The sequence below is a fragment of the Pocillopora damicornis genome, chromosome 11, assembly GCF_964200805.1.
Source record: "Pocillopora damicornis chromosome 11, jaPocDami1.2, whole genome shotgun sequence".
Taxonomy (NCBI): domain Eukaryota; kingdom Metazoa; phylum Cnidaria; class Anthozoa; order Scleractinia; family Pocilloporidae; genus Pocillopora; species Pocillopora damicornis.
The window spans coordinates 8,403,911-8,422,315 of record NC_142680.1 but is presented as its reverse complement, the minus strand read 5'-3'; the positions used below and the strand labels follow the sequence as shown (position 1 = coordinate 8,422,315).

Genomic DNA, 18,405 nt, shown 5'->3' with positions numbered 1-18,405 from the left:
TGGTGCGGGTGTCACTTTCTGTTGTTGGTTTGTCTCCGCGAAATATGGAGATATGATTTTGTCTGTGTATCAGTGACAGGTGTGTGTGCGTGGGTGGCGGAGCGGGTGGGGGTGGTGAATAAAGATCTTTTTTGCTATCGTAATCGTTAATATTAGGTTTGCAAAATATTAACGCCGCGGATAAAAGCCTGCAATTTTTAAAGAGATGAACTCGTTTGCTTATTGTTCTTGCAAGCAGGATACAAAAGAGCGGTACGCAAGTACTGGGGACAATAATTTTGTCAAAAGGAAGGGGACATTTCGGTTCGACCGACCGAAATAACCTGACTGGTCAAAGTGGACCAGCTTCAAAGGCGTTCCCAAATATTCTGGTAGGAGTGACCCGAAATGGTCCATTCCATTTGATTTCTAACCGAAACTTGCGGAATTTTGGGCTGAATGGAAAGCACCCGAAGATTTTCTTAGAATAACATGACCATCGTGAGGTCTGTGATAAAGAGATGATGGAAATGTACACCACTATTAGCCGCTACGTAAGACGGTAAGACAGAACACAAGATTTACCTGCTCTTGCTAACAGCAGTTTCCATTCAGTGTCAAGTGCTGTATCTGCTTTTAATCCATACCAGCTCGCAGTGCCTCGAAATGTCCCTTGTACAATTTCTTAAAGCGAGAACTTCAACTTGGCCTGGATAATCGCTGCTTAAACCACAGGGTGTGTCGTCGTGTAATAAACCAGAAAAACTACATGAGTGAAACGTTGCCGAAGCCATGAAAAAAAACAAAGCTCTCCCAACAAACGAGACAAACTCCACTAACGCTGTTTCGGTATTCGTAATACTAGACGGGAATAATTCAATTAAAAATAATATCGTAGAGGCACGTGCAATAGTAAGTGGCGAAACAGTTCGTGACAATATATAAATTTTATTCCAGGTGCATTTGACCTGGAAATGTTTTATTAATATAAAGAGTCGAATATTTCTACACTGATGATCTATAAACAGACGTACGGTTGTACATTTTTTCATTGGGACAGCTGTAATTGCTTCTTTGTCTGTTTACATTGTGTACGAAGCATAGCACGTACCGTCATATGCGACAAGCTAGCGTGACCAATCTCTGCACTTGTGCTAAATTACACGTCATATGATCTTGTTATCCCGTCTAGTATCTGATTTGTTCGCTCAATAAGAATAATACTCACCTTGTTAACTGTGTGGTTTGAGCAGTGGTTAATTTTCATCATTGTATGTTATTTACGGACCAAAACATAATCGGGTTTCATTATTATTAAAGCGTCTGATAATGCGTAATAAGCGCTGCGTGGGAAGTGTTTAGATAGCTCAAGCGCTGAAGTTGCTGGACACATTTTGGTCAAAATCAGGTATGGATGAGTTGCCACTTCACAGGACAAACAGATTGAGAGATGGATTTAACTTCTATCGCAACAAGCAATGGTAAGTTGTTCGTTCAACAAAACTTTGCGCTAAAAATACGAATTCATTCAGCGGGCCGTCTAATTTGCATAAATTTTATTTACTCAGATACTCAAATTGCTTACTTTAGTGTGAGGACTATATTGGATTTCCAGAGCTAAACCTTTCCAGTAATTTAGTTCAATAGCCAAGGTTTTATTCTATATGGGTTTTACTAGGAAGCGGCATATACCAGTGGCCTTTTACAACAGTTAAAGTTCGCCTTCATTTATTAACATTTCCAGGGATACAAATTTGACCTTTTTGAACTTGTCGATTGTAAATGTTAAAAACTTCTTTCTTCAAATTTCTTTCAGGAAATTAAAGAGTAAGTACGAAATAATACTCGGCTGAAGTTTCGATGTTAGGGATTGTTTCTTATGCGTTCACCGTTTTCTGGAAGTTGCGGTCGGATTTTGTTCTTTTGAGGACGAAAAACCAGCAAAAAATCGAATTTTCAAACTTTTTGTAATTTCTCCCGTACAATGAATCGCTTGAACCCAAAATTATTTTTTCTTCAATAAGGTTACTAAAAGGGATGTTTTGGCGAGAGGAAAAAAATTCGTTTTTTTCAAGAGTGTCATGCGATTTTATATTTTCTCGGAAAATGGCTTTTAATAACTGAATTGATAAATTAAATTGGCAAACGTAAAAAGTTTCAAAGATGCATTTTCGAGCGCTAGCCTTTCTTCAGAGCGATAAACTGTTATAAGATAGCTTGTGCGATAACTTGGCGATTTTGTTTCAATGGCAACCCACCAGATCGTAGACCTTCTCCTAAGCTCAAATATTTTCAAGCCTACACTGGTTTTTCATTTAATTTTTTTGCCAGAAAAGCTTCTTACGCGTAATCTGACCAACATGTTAAAGTAGTGAGGTCCATTTCAATTCTGCTTCATTGTTGTACAGAACTTAAGGGGAAACGATCCTTTCAATATCTAAGAGGAGTCTCTAATTTTGTTTTACCTAAGTCAGAATCATTTCAGTTTCAGAAATGATCATTGAATTTTGAGAAAGTTTCAGGGAGTTCTTCGACTGAAAAAAGTATAATTGGATGGACGAAGCATTTCAGGTTGAATATCTGTGGACTTTTGGATGACACCATAACATTAAACAAATCACGTATACAGCTTTACATAAGGGATGGAATACTGGACTACCATTCATTGTAGACCAAAAATATTATCATTCATAGATTGCCTACTACTGCAAATGATGAGATAAAATCCCTATTTGGAAAGAGTTATAAGGGAAATAAAAGGTTTCTGCTTTTCTGTAGTTCCACTAGATTTTCATAAAGACCTTCATAACTAAGGAGATGATAACCTTTACCGCCTTCTTAATTAAGATGCAACAAAAAAAGAAGGAAGAAAGGGAGAAGTAAACGAATAAGCTGGTTAGGGAATATTTATTAATAACAGGGAAAAGGCGCCTTTTAGTTTAGAGAAAGACATCAAATTATGATATATGAAAATGATCGAATAATCATTGTCATTTAATCAGCACCATACTAATTGCCTTCTTTTAACAGTTATAGCTAAACGTATAGATACCGTTCAGGAATCGAGAAAAATCTTTAAATTCTTACTAAGCGAAGGCCCTTACTGGGTTGGCTTGAGGTCGAAGCAGCACAGACTGAGCGCAGCAACACCTAAGGTAACGACTAACGTGATTGAAAACCTCGAACAAATTCTCACAAGATCTGTGAACAAGAACTTTTATGGCGAGCACATTCAAATAAAACTCTATTCCAATTAACTAAAAAAAGAATTCACTATTGAATATCGAAGTTTATTTTCCAGATTAAAATCTCAAAACTGGTTTTGACTCATCAAAAGTAAAGTTTTAAACTTGCAAACTAGGGCACTTATAAACAGAAAACTTTGAAAAAATTTAGCAATGCCTTGTTTTCATTCTCGGTGTCAGTGCTGTTCAGCAACATGTAGAAGAGGTCTTCGCTCTTGGTCCTTATCCAAAGGAAAGAAAAAACATCGAAAAGCAGTAACGAAGTCGACTGGTAAGGAAATGTAACAACCTTACCAGCTGAGATAAAACAGCAAATGCGACCAAAAGGGACACTAACGCTGGAGCGAATGCCAAGAAGTCATTGCCACTTGGAGGTCTGAAAGGACCATGGAGTATTTCCAAAACATCGCGGTTGACGACTTGCCCTCTGGTAGACTCTTGCCTTGGCCTCTTCGTTAATTTCTTTATAAACCAATAGATAAGAAACGGCAGAGGGATTATGCAGGCTGCTATATAAACTCACCTCATGTTGTGGAAGATCTTTGGAGCTGTTAGGATCCGTAGTAAAGGACAATGATGAAGGGGATTAAAAATATTGCCATGTAAGCAAGGAGAGGATATTGCCACCATTGCATGCAAGGAACATTGGCATCGATGAACAACCACTTTCCAGATCCAATGGAGACACAATTCATTAGCTTTATAGCCGCTTCTGCAAGGCTTTCGTATCTAAGCAACAATACTTCCATGACAACGGCCATCTAATGGATAAGGGACGGCTTTTCCTTGCCCATAACGACATTAAAAACATGATCCACGCCATAAATGAGTAAAAGGTTGGCCATTGTCAAAAACACTGTACCAGAGAGGAGAAGCTCCTTGGTTACTACGATGAGTCCTACAAATGGACAGCCAAGGCTTTCATTGATCGTTTAAAATGGAAGTTATAGGCTGAAATTACAAAGTGAATGAAAGGTATCTTTCCAATAAGTTTATCCATCGCACCAACCATTACAGTCTCAGCCACTTGACAGAAATAAAATGTTATTTTTAGATAGCCACTGTCGGGATGTTCACCATCGTCGATGTTGTTTTAGTTGTATTCTTCCTGATTCTGTTTTGAGTTGATAAACCAAAATATTTGGTTTCTAAGGATGATAAGTAGCGGAGGCTTTATCAATAGATAGAGAACCAGTGTGATTGTTAGCACCATTGTCACGATCCACACAAAGTAGTTGCCACATTCTGTTGAATTGCGGCATTCAGTCGAGAAAAGGGGTTTCAGTGAAACCTTTTGCACATTGTACCCAGAGGGTGCCGATCCTGTTCCCCTGGCAACTGTTGTAATATGTTGTTGCAATTGAAGGACAGTAATCTTCCGGACTGGCTAAAAACTCTAGCGACCGTGGATGTGTGGACGTTGGATAGCCCCAAAAATTTGGCTTTGCTGCAATGTTGATTTCAATGTAGGTGGCTCTAAATGGACATCGCAGGCAGTGAATAAGATATGCCACAACTAGTCCTCGAGACGTTCCCCTTTTTAGGCCGTAATAACCAGGAGCGCAGGATCTGCAAGAATATTTCAGAGAAGTAACATTCAATATGCAAGCACTCTTATTTTTTCCGTGTATTGAAGATGTGTATTGTTCTCCAATAGAAACTGTTGTCCTTCACAGCATTTTATCTCAGAGTTCTGGTCTCTATCGACAAATCCTCCACTAACGATGTCAAAAACCGGATAGGTGCTCCTGTTCGTGACCATAGACATCATAGATGTGTTTACAAGCTTTAACGAACCTGCGCTTTCAGAATAAATGAACGTGCCTGTCTTTGATGTAGCCATGTTACTAATAGTCACGTCTTTTTTGTTCGAAAAAAGTGAGCAATTAAGTAAATCTACTCGACCAGTTCCATACGCACAGTACACGTGTCCAGCCTGTTGAATGCCAAAATTGTCACGGAAGATACATCTTCGGAATGTTGTAAAAAAAAGTGAGTATCGTGTCGTAAATATTATCAACAAAAGTGCAGTTTTCAATGAGGATATCAATCGGAAATGAGCAGTTTTTCGGTTGTGAAGATTCTATATGCAGGCCGATTTTAAACGACATTAGCGTGACGTTCACCATCTTGATGCAGTATTTGGGACTTATCAACAGGGATCTCTTTTTTTATGCATTGCTGACTATCAAGCTGTCTGAATCATTGCCATGCCTGCATTACCATTCCCGGCTAGTATTTCGACAAAGATTCCTTGTCTTGCTTCTATAGCAGTGTCCTCAAAAAATGCATCTCGAAATTGTCCCATTGGTTTTACCCTGTGTGGTAATCACGCGCAGAGCACCAGCCACAGTGATTTTCATCTTCCTCTTAAACCTGGACCGTTCTATGACGACATTTCCATTTTTAAGAAAAACTTCAACAGCCTCACATTTGTGTTCTGCTCGATGATTACATTTCTAAGGCCAAAGAATAAATTGTGTGGACCTGACCGATTATATCCGACAAATATGGTGCATCCGTTATTTGCTCTGCAGTAAGAAAAAGTAACGTTAGTGTGCTCAATTTTCAAGAATCCTTTGGGACTGTTCGCAAAAAGCGATCCTCCAATGTCGGCTTTATTTTTACGAAAGTGGGAGTTCGTAATTCTCAAAGATGCGTTTATATAAGTCATGAGCGATAGGCTTCAACCTCTGTGCCTTGTTACCTCCAGGTTACTAAGACGGGAATCTTGAATGTCTATATTAGCTCTGGAAGACTCAACTTTGATGCAACGCACATTCTTGTTGTAATAGCAATTTAACCTAATGAACTTTGCTATTGTTTCCCTCGAATGAGAAGAAAGCAAGCTGCGCTCAGGCAAAGAAACTTCTGGTTTTAGATTCAGAAAATAGTCTTTAAGATTGAAGTGGTTGTGATGTAGTTTTATATCTCTGTAAATCTCGTTCGTAACCGCAGCTGGAACGTTGACACTGATGAAAGGACCTTTATTGCTAATGAACTGGGTTCTACAGCAAGAGATAGAATTGTAAACTGGATCGAGCAACTTCTTTGCGGCGGACAATATCTTCATGACTCCTCTTTATCCTTCTGACCATGAAATCCATTTTTTTCGAATTTTGTGTCAGTGATATTAACTTCGGAAGGAAGCGATTTTGTTCTCTACAATCGTCGAACAACAAAAATTCGAAGCATTGAGAATTATAGCGAAATGATGAGTCGCTGTGAACATCTAACTGAACAGATGATATGTTCTGTGTTTCAATAATAAAAGTTCGTTCAGTATCGCGGAAAGAACAATTATGGATCACGATGCGTTTGCAATCCTTACATGTAAATGGAGTCTGCCGAAAATGGATTCCTGAGAGTTCGAACCTCGAGTTTTGTTGCTCATTAACTGTCCACTGGAAATGAAATCCTCTGACGCATAAAACGTGTGGAGGGAAGTAGATTCCCTTAATGGTCAAGCCCTTGGTAACATGAATACCATGATGACAAGCCACTGAGGAATTGGGGTTGAAACAGTCATAGGGATGTTCTAGGGTTCCTCGCCCGTCTTAATAGATGAATCCACCAAAACTAACTCTTTTAACCGCTTGAATAATGGACTTGCATGGCTGATTTTTACTACCACAACTCTCGGAGTTAATCCCGTTACGAGATACATAAACATTCGGCGGGCCTACCCCTAAATCAAAAGAATTGGAAGAACAAAGTCATCAACTACTAGCTGCTGTCAAATTAGTTGCACTTTGTATAATAAACCTCTTAAGGAGGCTCCATAGGGTGTTTTGACCGCGGGAGATCTGGTTGCAAACATAGCGGGAGCTTTAAAAGCAACAACATGAAAAACAAACATGGCGCCTCGATACAATGAAACGATTGTTATTTGGAAAGGTGTGTTCAAACAGTTTAAAACCATACAGTTTTAATGTGATGGAGTCTAGGGTTTCCAGTGATCGAACCCATAAAATTAATAGGATTTTTTTAGGGTAGAAAAAGAAGCAAACCGAAAAGAAAACACGGTGGGAAAGATTGCCAAAAGACCATAGATTCCAATTTTAAGCATGCGCAGATATAGATCTTGGCGAAGTTCTATTCCATTACGTAATTTTTTGCGACAAAGAAAATAGGGATCCCTCGAATAATATTTATTGCGTTTCCCTCGATGGAATTTCCAAAGATTTGCTGGACCGTTAAATATATTTGTTCCCTTCCTAGTGCCTGTCGATTAAAAAAAAATCATAAGACCGAATTTGATAGAAGAAGAAAACACGAAATTGCAAATAGCGGGGAAACAACCTTGCAAACTCCTGTTTTTTTCGGCTTTTAAATGATCGGCAGGAAACATTTCACAAATTGTGAAACTGTTGAGAGATTTCACTAAAGGAAATTGAAAAAAAATGGGCCCAGATGTTTATTTTTTTCCCCTTCGGGACTCTTAACTTTTCTCGCAGACTTTGTGCCAAAAAGGAAAAGACTTGAAAAGTTTTTTTAGCTTGCGACGACCAGCCAAATTTGTGAAAAGTGCCACTAAATGCGCTAGCCTTTTAAAGTTACTCAAAACCTTTTGCCGACTGCAACACGTCAAAAAAGCTGTTGTCAAGGATATTAATCACAAATTGAAAACGATACGTAACAGGAATTCTGACTTCGTAAAGCACAGTCTTTTGTTTTTGTTTTAAAGTAACGAATATGTTGAAATTTCTCTCTAAACGACATAACTAACCCGAAAATTTTGAAACTATACAATTAAGTGTTAATTATAGTAGAAATCCTATTTTAAAAGATGCTCGAGTTTAAGTCAGTCAGAACCTTTCCCAGATAGGAATGAAAACTTGCTCTGGTAATTGACTTAGTTTTATATCTCGTGTTTTTCAAGAGCGATAAGACTGAGTTATCCATTGACACTTCAAAAGTGCTTGATGGCACTGTCATCGTCCTAATTCTGTCCCTTGACCAAGCACCCCTAAATGCAGATCACACGTAGAGATTATTTCAACCAAAATAGTTCCCTTCTTCTAACCTTCTTTAATCAATTTTATCATCCATAAATTAAATCATTATCTAACTCACACAGTTATGGTGCCTATCAATGTTAAAATCATTACAACTGTAAAAGACATTTCTTGACCTTTCTATCTCAGTCCATGATGAATAATGTCAGAATTAGTTTTGTGAAGTTTACTACGAGTGTTTATAACAACTTTAAATTATTACAATCGCTTCATTTGCCCTCATTTTGATTGAAGCCGTTATCACTCTCTGTGTTATAGTACTGATCTTTTAAAGCACTGCGTATACTACAGACATCTCTGGTATGATATGGTATGAGGAAAAGCAAGTCGCTACTAATGTAAAGTGTTCTCTGGTGTTATATTCATTCAGAAGAGCTCGATGAGAACGGAAATAGAATAATTAGAATAACATGTGTAATATTATTTGGGTCACCGACGTAGAATTAAAGCTTGCAGTTCGCAGCAATATCGTACGAGAAATGATATCTCAATTCCATGTATCATTTAGCACTACGCTGTGGCCATATGGTTGGAGCCAAGTACGGTGTTGAATGGATTAAGTGGCCGGCAGTCAAAAATTATATGGCCACATTTTCATAGATGTTCTTTTGAACTTCTTTGAGGGTATCAAAGCTAAGTGATGTCGAGGGATTCCTGAAACTATGTTTATTTCTTGAGTTTACGAAATGTGCGACCTTGGATATCCTTAATTTATTTAGTTCGCATGAGATATATATAACGCGAGTTAAGGCCACAAACATGATATTCAATGGCTCTGCCCGAGTTATGTAACAAGAAGTTCAAGTTACTTCACGAGATAAACTATTTTTACCTAGTTTCGCGATGTTTCTAACTCAATAAATTTTTGTTTTTGGCTAAAGAATTCAAGTGGCTTATCACCTCCAAGCATGGCGAGAGAACAAGCGACTCCTCCTTTTTTGTTCACTTAATGTCTGTCACAAAATATTTTTGTCTGGTTCAAAAAATTTTTGACTTCCCCAAGAAACTAATTTGGAACGAAAGGAAAATAGCCAAATAGTTTCGGTACATTTTTTTCACGCCTTTGGCTACAATACAAACGATCTTTTGAATATTTCTATTTTAGATTGAAGAAAACCTATTTTTGTGTACAATACTGTGATCGGTCGGCTGATGCGTTGATAATCGTTTCATGTCAGCAACAGACTTAAGTAAAATACCGGAAGTTGTTGCTTTGAACATTGAAAATTTAACGCTCATTTGGATTGAGGCAGAGGACTTCTTGTCCCCGTTTTTTTTTTTTTTTTTTTTTTTTTTTTTTTAACAACGGAAGAACGGTTCTTCAAGTGATTCTTTCCGCTCTCCATAGTCTGAAGACTACATTATACAAAACATTAGCTCTTAATGAACGTGTCTGCATTCCAAACTAAACTTTTGAAGCCCTATCAAAATAATCAATGAGGAGCTGAAGCTTTACTTCATATTGATGATTAGTTGTAGCTCAGGCGTACCATTCATTTTACTGGGAAGATCTTTATTCGCCATGTAAGATGCAAACCCCCATTGTGAGGGTGTGCAACAATATAGGTTTTTTTTGTTTTGTTTTGTTTTGTTTTTTCTTGTAGTAAAACAACGAAGAGCGCATTTCAATCCCTGCACGACAAGTTCTACTTTGCGTGATTAATGCTGGTGTAGCACCGCCTACGTGCGCGACCTTGACAATCCCTCTTGACAACTTCTCTCGAAGAAGTAAATTATAATGAATTTGCCTTATGATCGCTCAAAGGGAGAACAGGATATTGATGGGCGATTAAGGTGAAGATAAAACGTACAGCATCATTAAAATGGCATCATGGCGACAATGGTGTACGATTTCACGCGACAACCACATGAATCGGCATTCATTGAGGTCTGGATGACACGCATTTTGGATTTATGTTCCAGTTGCTCAAAAATTGCCTTCAATGCATCTACAGGCACTCGATGGCTCGCTAGCCGTAAGAATCAGCCTTAAAAGATGTACAGTGTCATGAATAATTATGATGATTAGAAAAAGGGATGCTTTCATTCGGCTGCGATTTTTTTTTTTTTTTCACGACAGATGTTTGAGTTGGGAGAAACTACTTTGCAGCTGTTTCGAGGCATATTTTGAAAACCTATGAAAATCAGAGGCTGAGTAATGAAAGCAACCAGTCGATCGCTCAGTCACTGCAATCGGATGATTTTCCCCGAGGGGGTTTTTTAAGGCACCTGACTCTTACATTATAGGGTGTACTTCTAAATACACCAAAAAGTTGCAAAGTTATCAATGGTGAGCGGATAATTTTGTATTCAATCCATGGCCCAAAATAGGCACACACGTTATACAATCCGAAACCTTTTTCACTTGATGTTTGTCAAAATTATTCTTGCGACATTAGTTCGCGTGATCCCGTTTTATGACAACTAGTTTTCCGATATCTTCACTTTCCCTCATTTTGATTGACACGGTAATCACTCTCTTTGTTACAAAATTGAGTCATCAAGGAATCAAAAATCCTAAATACAATAAATAAATCTAATATGGGAGCTGAGGAATAGCAGTTCTCTCAAAGTTTTGTTGTTTGCATGCAAGACTGCACGATAAGAAGACAATTAAAATAACGTGAGTAATATAAATAATATTTCTTGGGTCAACAATAAGGAATAATACAGGTTTACCTCAGTAGGTTGTAACAACATCATATCTGAAGCTAAGTGACATACCAACCAGTAATAATTATATTATGAGCTCGGAAATCCGGCACATTTACTGAAACCACAAGTCTGATCAATATTCAATTTGGATAACTTACCTTATAGATCTTGGGTCAGCAATAATGTAGAAGACAGGTACAACTCTGAAGGTTGTAGCAATATCGTATGAAGACGTGCACATCAGTCGATGATCATTCCATTCCATATGAAACAATTAGCATTCCAGCACGTTCTTCGACGCCATAAATGCAATATGCAATGGATCCGTTAGGTTTATCAGTTTAGCGGATTAGCACTTTCTTTCCTTATTTCATCATGCTCCTGACTCATCCAAAATCTTAATTCAATAATTTACGCCACAAATTTGCGTGGCCTATCAAGTTTATACTTAGAGAGAGAACAGCCCACTCTTCTCTTATTCTACTCTTCCCACAAAAACTTTTCTTGAACTCCCGTTAATAATTAAACTCCCCAAAATACTCGTAAAGCTTAAAATATAAGTTATAAAAGTTGTCTAAGAGTAATTTTCAATGCGTTTCAATGGCCAAAATTTGAATGTGGATATCTTTTTAGACGCCCGATTAACTATTACGGGTACAACAAGCGCTAATCATCGTTCATCTCGGCAATTCCATGCCATCTTTGTCTTATTTCAGGGTGAATGATTACTAGCAGTAATAAAGAGTTAATTTACATAATCAACTCACTTGATAAAACTCAATTTATCCGATAGCATCCCCTACCGACGCAGCGCAACAATGTCTCCAGAAACATACCTCCTTTAACTAATTGTAGTTTCCCAATGTTATTTTTTTATTTATTTTTTTTAATTTTTTAATTTCAGCCTTTGTTAGTAATGTCGCTGGACTATCTCACTTATTTCCCATCTGTCTCAATAGAAATGGAATTAACGTCGTTGTTGTGAATAAGCCGGTTTGTGTAGACTTTCCAAGCATAGCAATGAGTAGATTTACCAGAACAATAAGAGTCCCTTTTTGAGTTTTTTATCAAAATCCAACACTAAATATATCACAGATTGGCACAATTAGCTGAACAAAATTGAATGATAGTTTGACCGCGGAGGGCATACCCATATCCATGTGGCGGAAACCGGCGTTTTGCACATCTTAATTTTATTACATGAACTTGCACTGTTGAAGGATGACAAAGAAAGGACCTTCCATTAAAAAGCTTCAGCTTCATCCTGATTAATTTTGCTTTAAAAATTGGCTTCAGTTTGAATTCATAACGTTTCTTTAATTTTTATGATAATAATCGGTTTTTCCCGACGCCAAAATGTCGATGTCTACTTTATTCGTTGGTTTTGACATGTTCGTTTATGGCTGGATTTGGTCAAATGTAGTCTTCAGACTCTTTTGTACATAGGGGCAACCTGGGGCTGATTTTATCTTCCAAACAATAGACAAGAAAAAGCAGACAAAAAGTCTTCTATTTCATCAATGTGAACTTTAATCTTTCCAAACCAATGACAGAATTTCTGGTAATTTGCTTAAGTCCTACTGTGACATCAAAGGTTGGGGAACGTTTCAGCAGTCCGTTCATAGCGCGCATGATCCAAAATAGCTTTATGCCGTTTAAGGAGATGCATTCAGAAGGTATTTTGGGTCGTGGCCAAACCAGTGAAAAATGCACGAAACTAATTGAACATTTTCTCTTGATCCAAAATAGTTTCTAGGGGAATCAGTGTATTTTTGACCCGGACAAACCTTTTTGTGGCAATCACCGGGTAGTTAAATAAAAGTAAGGTGATAAGGAACTTGAGTTCTTTGGCAAAGGTAATTATTAAATAAAGATTTTAGGTTGAGTTAGAAGCATCGCGAAACTAGAGAATATAGTTCTACCAATTTAATAACTTCAATTTTTCATAATTAATTTGGGCAGAGTCACTCAGTATTGCGTCTTTGGTTGGCCTTGATGCACGTGATATTTTTGTATTTTTTCTAATTTCTATACACGAACGTATTTGAACGTGGTTGTACAGCCCCTTGACGTTATCTGTTTAAATAAAGTATTGACTGATTGAATGATTGATATAGCGATCTTATAAATGATACCCAAGCTCACACATATTTTATCGTAGGCTGGAAAATCATTATTTTTTAATCCTTTGAAAACACAGCCTATATATTTGATGCTCTTACTAAAAAATTTGAAAAAACCTAGTGAAACCCTATGAAAAATTTCTGGCTGCAGCCTATTTATTGCATCCATGACCGTTCTAAGCTCCTACCATGTAGCTGTAGCGAAGTGTTGAATGATTACTGCAAAGTGATTTTACACTGTCGAGGTTGAATTTTCTTTCCACCGCACTCGTTACTAATATTGAGACTGAAGTATTGGAGGTGTTTCAAAAGGTGTGGCAAGATTGTATTCTGGCGAGTCTAGGTCATGGATATAATGTATATAAATGAATAAAAACCAGTGTTCGCTCCAAGCGCAATGAAGACATTTGTACTTATGTATAGTGTGATATTGAAAATGGGTTATTCTATTACTATGTCCATGTGCTTCATACATGGACATCTGGCTCAGATATAACGGATTAAGCCACTGCACGCTTCTCTAAAAATAAACAAAAAAAAATTGAGTGATTGATCCATCGATAGATTGACTGCCTGACGAACTTATTAACTGAGTGGTTGAGGCATGTGAGTGCTCAGCGTCTGACTTTAGTAATACTTCATCTACTCATGAATATGCCACAAAACAGCTACAAGGTATATTTTCCCCTACCAAAGGAAACAATAAAATGAAATGTCTTTCGAAACAACTCAGCGTTAACGTGTGTAAAACACGAGATCGACAAAGACCTAATAACGTCTGCATAACAGATGAGAAAGGTCAGGAAAGTGGCTATTGCCTTTGGCGCCACTCGGTCAGGTTGATGAATGAACGGATAATGAATAATACAGTGTTCAACTCGACATTTCACTCGTTCGTTGCGCTCACTCGTGAGCTATCGAGTTAAACACTCGAAGAGAAATTCCATATCTACGCGCGCCCATGTATTATTCTCTATGTAATAAATGTTTCAGAGTGGATTTATCAGTGCCACTTGATTTGCTCCAATAAATTGGTAGCTTTCCCTGCTTAAGTTTTTTAGAATGAAAAGATGAATCGTAAGATATATCTTGCAGAGATGCGTTCAACAACAATCTGCTATGACTGATCAACAACTGCCTAACATTGAGCATCTAAGTTATCCTGACTTTCGATAAAAACAAAGCCTTAGCTCTTCCTCTTGCGATAAAATATCTTCTATCCCACGATTTGACCGAAAAAAGAGGTTTGTTTCTTGTCATAACTGCATATTGTATATTTTTCCTTATCCATTTGATTCTGATCTTAGCGAGCTATCTTAAACGCAGGTAAAACTGATCCGCTAGAAAGAGTCAGTCCTGTTCCTTAACTGTCAAGTGAAAGATACCTCCGGACGCGAATTCATAAAATTAAATACTCTGACCTCAATAATTGATCAATATATGGATCTATTGATTGATTGATTTGTCGACGATGAGATTGCATGGCTCTCTTACTGTCCTTGCAGTTCAGTGCATTTAATTTGGGTATGCTATGACACATTCACAAGTTATGTGCCCTCGTGTTATCAAAGCTAATAATCAAATGAGGAGACAACTCTCTAGAATCGAACACGAGATCTTCAAATAACTAATGGCGTCTACTTTATGGCGGATCAGTGAAGACAAGCTGTTTAAATAATCTAGTTGTAACTTAACTTAACTTGTTGTTTTAATTGTGCGAGATAATTGAATCGGTTTAACAACAATCAGTGGCCGTCTTTCTAACGTCGCCAGATGAAATTATATTTACTTTTTCGGTAGAGTAATTTAAGAGAAGCAAAATCAATCTTCAGTTAAGGCGGGAGAAGTATAAGGTTTTTGAATATAGCATGATACTTTGCATTTCCAAGTTTAAAACTTGTAAATTCTCCTTCAATGGTACACTCAGCGATCGAATATTTTAGGAAGAAAAACTTCTCAGATGTAAAACGCGTAATCTTTCGTCTTATTTCGCGGTAGCGATGAAAAGGACAGCCTGCTGTATTTCTGTGTTTTTTGTATTTCACCGTTCCCCAAAGTGTAAATCCTCTCTCATTAGGAGATATAAATTATACACTAGGAAAGGAAGGAAGTGGATCATTCGTAAGCCAGTAACGTATTTTGCAACGACTTACTTTCGATAGTTGGAAATATTTAATAATAAGTGGCCTGCTATAGTGGCTCTTAAGGCAATATGAAACTACGCCCCATTTCATTATTTACAGTTACAGTATTTTAAAACAGGCCGAAAATATCTCGTTTTATCCCCACTCATGCTGTGATTATGTTGCGTGTGCTTTCTATGATAAAAGAAATTAGATATCCTTCCACTTTTACCGCTTGTGTATAATTGACTTCCGAAAGTTGAATCGATGCTAGCTATATCACGTCTTCCACAACACCTATGAAATTACAGGTTTAAATTCATTGTCGGAATTTTCAAATTTCCGCGAAAATAGACGACCTTGAGAGCCTGTTATATTCGATATTTACGTGGAATTTCCGGAAATTTCTATTGAATACAACTATTTTGTAATTTGTGACATCAAGAAAACCAAACCCAGATTTCATCACAACTTGCCTTTGAATTATAGCCAAAAAAGAGCGCCATTTGTTTCAATAGGCGAATTTACTTCAGATTACACGGTTGCAATTGCTCATGTTAAAAAAAAAACAAAAAACAAAAAAAAACCAAAACAAAACAAAAAACATTATCAAATACAAGTTACGGAGGAAAGAAAATGTATAGGAACCTATAACAAAATAACATCAGCGGAAAATTACAACACAAAGATGGTTACAAATTCGCGCCTTTCCTCTGATAGGGAACAAGAGAGATTTAACACCCACTATTGTCAAAGTGGAAGAACTCAGTGCGCAAACTCGCAATTTCACTTAGCTTTCTTGACCTTACACGAGTTAGAAAAGCAATTGTTCTCAGAAAATTTTCGATCTCGCGTTAGCCATTCGCTAAGCCTTTTGAAGAAATGCTTGTGAAAACACAGCCAGTGCTTGTAATCCACATTTAAGAGTTTGTAATCTATAATTGTATGATAACAAATAAGATTTGTAAGTGTCAACTTTGAGTGATGAAACGATTCGATTTCTCCCGTCCATCTCAGTAAAGTACTGTATCAGGAGAAATATTTTTGCTGTGCGATATTGAGAATTATTGGTCCAACTGACAAAATAATATTCATCACTTTTGGGTCCCTGACCAATTATGTAATGACCACTTTGTAACTTTTGCTCGAAGCCAAGTATTGGGAGCGCTCCCGACCTCTCGCTCTGTCGTTCAGTTAATAATAGGGCCCAATTAGTATCTGGAAGGCACCACTTCGAGTGGAACTTCTTTTGTGCTATTACTTTAAGTACCGCTCACCAGTGTGGATAGTCTTTTTAGTAGTATTTCAACTGCATGTCAGCACATAATTCACATTTATCAGAAAAAGATATTGACGGTTGTTAGATATTTCCTGTTGAACAGGAAATCTCCAAACAAGGTGAAATTAAGATAATTGTGTTAGACTAGCTGATTCCCTGACAATAGGCGAACCGACCCCGTGTTAGATTCCGGTAATATAATAGACGTACAAGTTCTTGTGAACTCCTCACATGACTGGCTAGAGACCAACTATAAAAACAAAGGTGCGCCTTGTTAAAACCCTGTGTCAGAAATTCGCAATATAATAGGAAATATAAGTTCTTTTTAATTAAGTGGTAACGGAAGTTCTAAGCTTTCGTGAATTGAAACAAAAGAGGGTTATCTCCCTTTGCTTCCTTTGCATATGTCTTAAATTAAAATTCGCACGCACTTTGTCAGTTCTTGAACGGAACGCCAAGAAAGAGTGCGGTAAGAAAAACTGAATAAGTGGTCTAGGTGAACTTGCTAATAAGTTAAGTCCTATCAGTCCTTGCCATCATACTTTTTATGAAAAGGTTTGATTCTTCATTTTCTTGAAGTTGTCATTATTATTATTTCATTTTCTATTTTTTATTCTTTAAATTTTTTTTGCAGCCTTTGTGAATAACATTGCAAACGAGACTTGAAGAATTAAAATGAGGAGCAAACAACAAGGAATAGGTATGTAACATCTGGATGGTCGGTATAAAATTTTCAGTGTAGAGACTTACTTACTAAGGTCTAATGCTTACTTAATTTAGTAATCAGAATGAGCTCTAAATAAAATCGACGGCAAGGAATAAATCTCAAAACGTCTATTTTCAACTACTCGTTTCAGTAGTGTTCTTAGCTGCGAGGATCTCTTAATTTCATCTCTTCACTGCAGTGCAAATATATGAATTTCATATATCTAAAATCATCATACGTCTCTAAATGTTTCACCATCTGCTTCATGCAGTAAAAAGAACAGTCAGTTCACTTTTAATGCTAATGGTAGCATATAACACTATTTGTTTATTTTTTTCTGAGTTCTGTACAATTCAATTTCAAAACTCGATCGGCTTGTTCAATCTTTTCATTGAAAATATTTCCTTGTTATGAGTACATTCAGTAAAAAGTTCGCTGGTCTCTTAGGAATAGCAAGTCAGTGTCTGGTCAATGGTATGATCGACAGCCACGTTTAGTTTTTTTTTTCAAAAAATGGCCTCCTAAAAGATCAGTTAGTGCAGAGTTTTTGGCTGGTTTATCGCCCTTAAAGTCGAGATTAAGTCTTTACTTGTCTAAAAATCAGTGCATTTTCGTGGAAATCAATATTTACGGAAACAGAATCCCCAGGCTTAACCTATAAAATCAAACAAATCGTATGACACGAAATAGCAAAAATAAAATCGAGTAGAATAATGTGTTTATGGCAGTTTGAACAACTTTCATGAGTTCATTAACTTTTTACTGAAAATGAGCACAACCTACATAGATTTGAGCAGGTTTCAATCGATTAACACGCTGAGAATCAGAATTCAAGGAGCTGAGAGATAGATCGGATACCTTTTTGTGTGCACTGTCTTCAGTCATGATTTCGAAAAGCAAAGACAAATTCGAAGACGCAGGTACTGAGTTATTGTTCTGCTCATTAAATCTTTTGTTTGCCTCGTCCTCATTGCCGTCGCCATCGTGGTTTACGAAAGGTCCCTATTTACAGTTGTAGCGAGCTGCTGTAGCGAGGTAAATAATTGATTTATTATAAACTAAAATAGTGAAATAATATACGCGCTTAAGTATGATTTTGACTCGTTTAATCTTAAAACAACTATTACATTTTCGGGCGAAAATCCTGCGCGCATTGCTCGGAGGTAAACAGCAAAGCATATTCGGAATTTGTGTAGCCAATCAGACCGCGTTTTAGACGTAATCCGCTGTTTCAGTATATACTATTTATCGTTAAAAAGTTGAGCTCCAGCTTCCCA

General features: G+C 37.2%; 1 long non-coding RNA gene and 1 pseudogene across 2 annotated transcripts; one reads left to right on the top strand and one right to left on the bottom strand.

Moving 5' to 3' along the window:
- Window positions 1-2,873: 2,873 nt before the first annotated feature.
- Window positions 2,874-7,507, bottom strand: LOC149037302 (uncharacterized; annotated as a pseudogene). Its single transcript, XR_016181134.1, has one exon. The product of XR_016181134.1 is annotated as an uncharacterized LOC149037302 (transcript).
- Window positions 7,508-16,725: 9,218 nt separating this feature from the next.
- LOC149037301 (uncharacterized) lies at window positions 16,726-17,728 on the top strand. The gene is made up of 2 exons (XR_016181138.1): window positions 16,726-16,977; window positions 17,057-17,728. It is a non-coding gene; the product is annotated as an uncharacterized LOC149037301 (long non-coding RNA).
- Window positions 17,729-18,405: the final 677 nt, after the last annotated feature.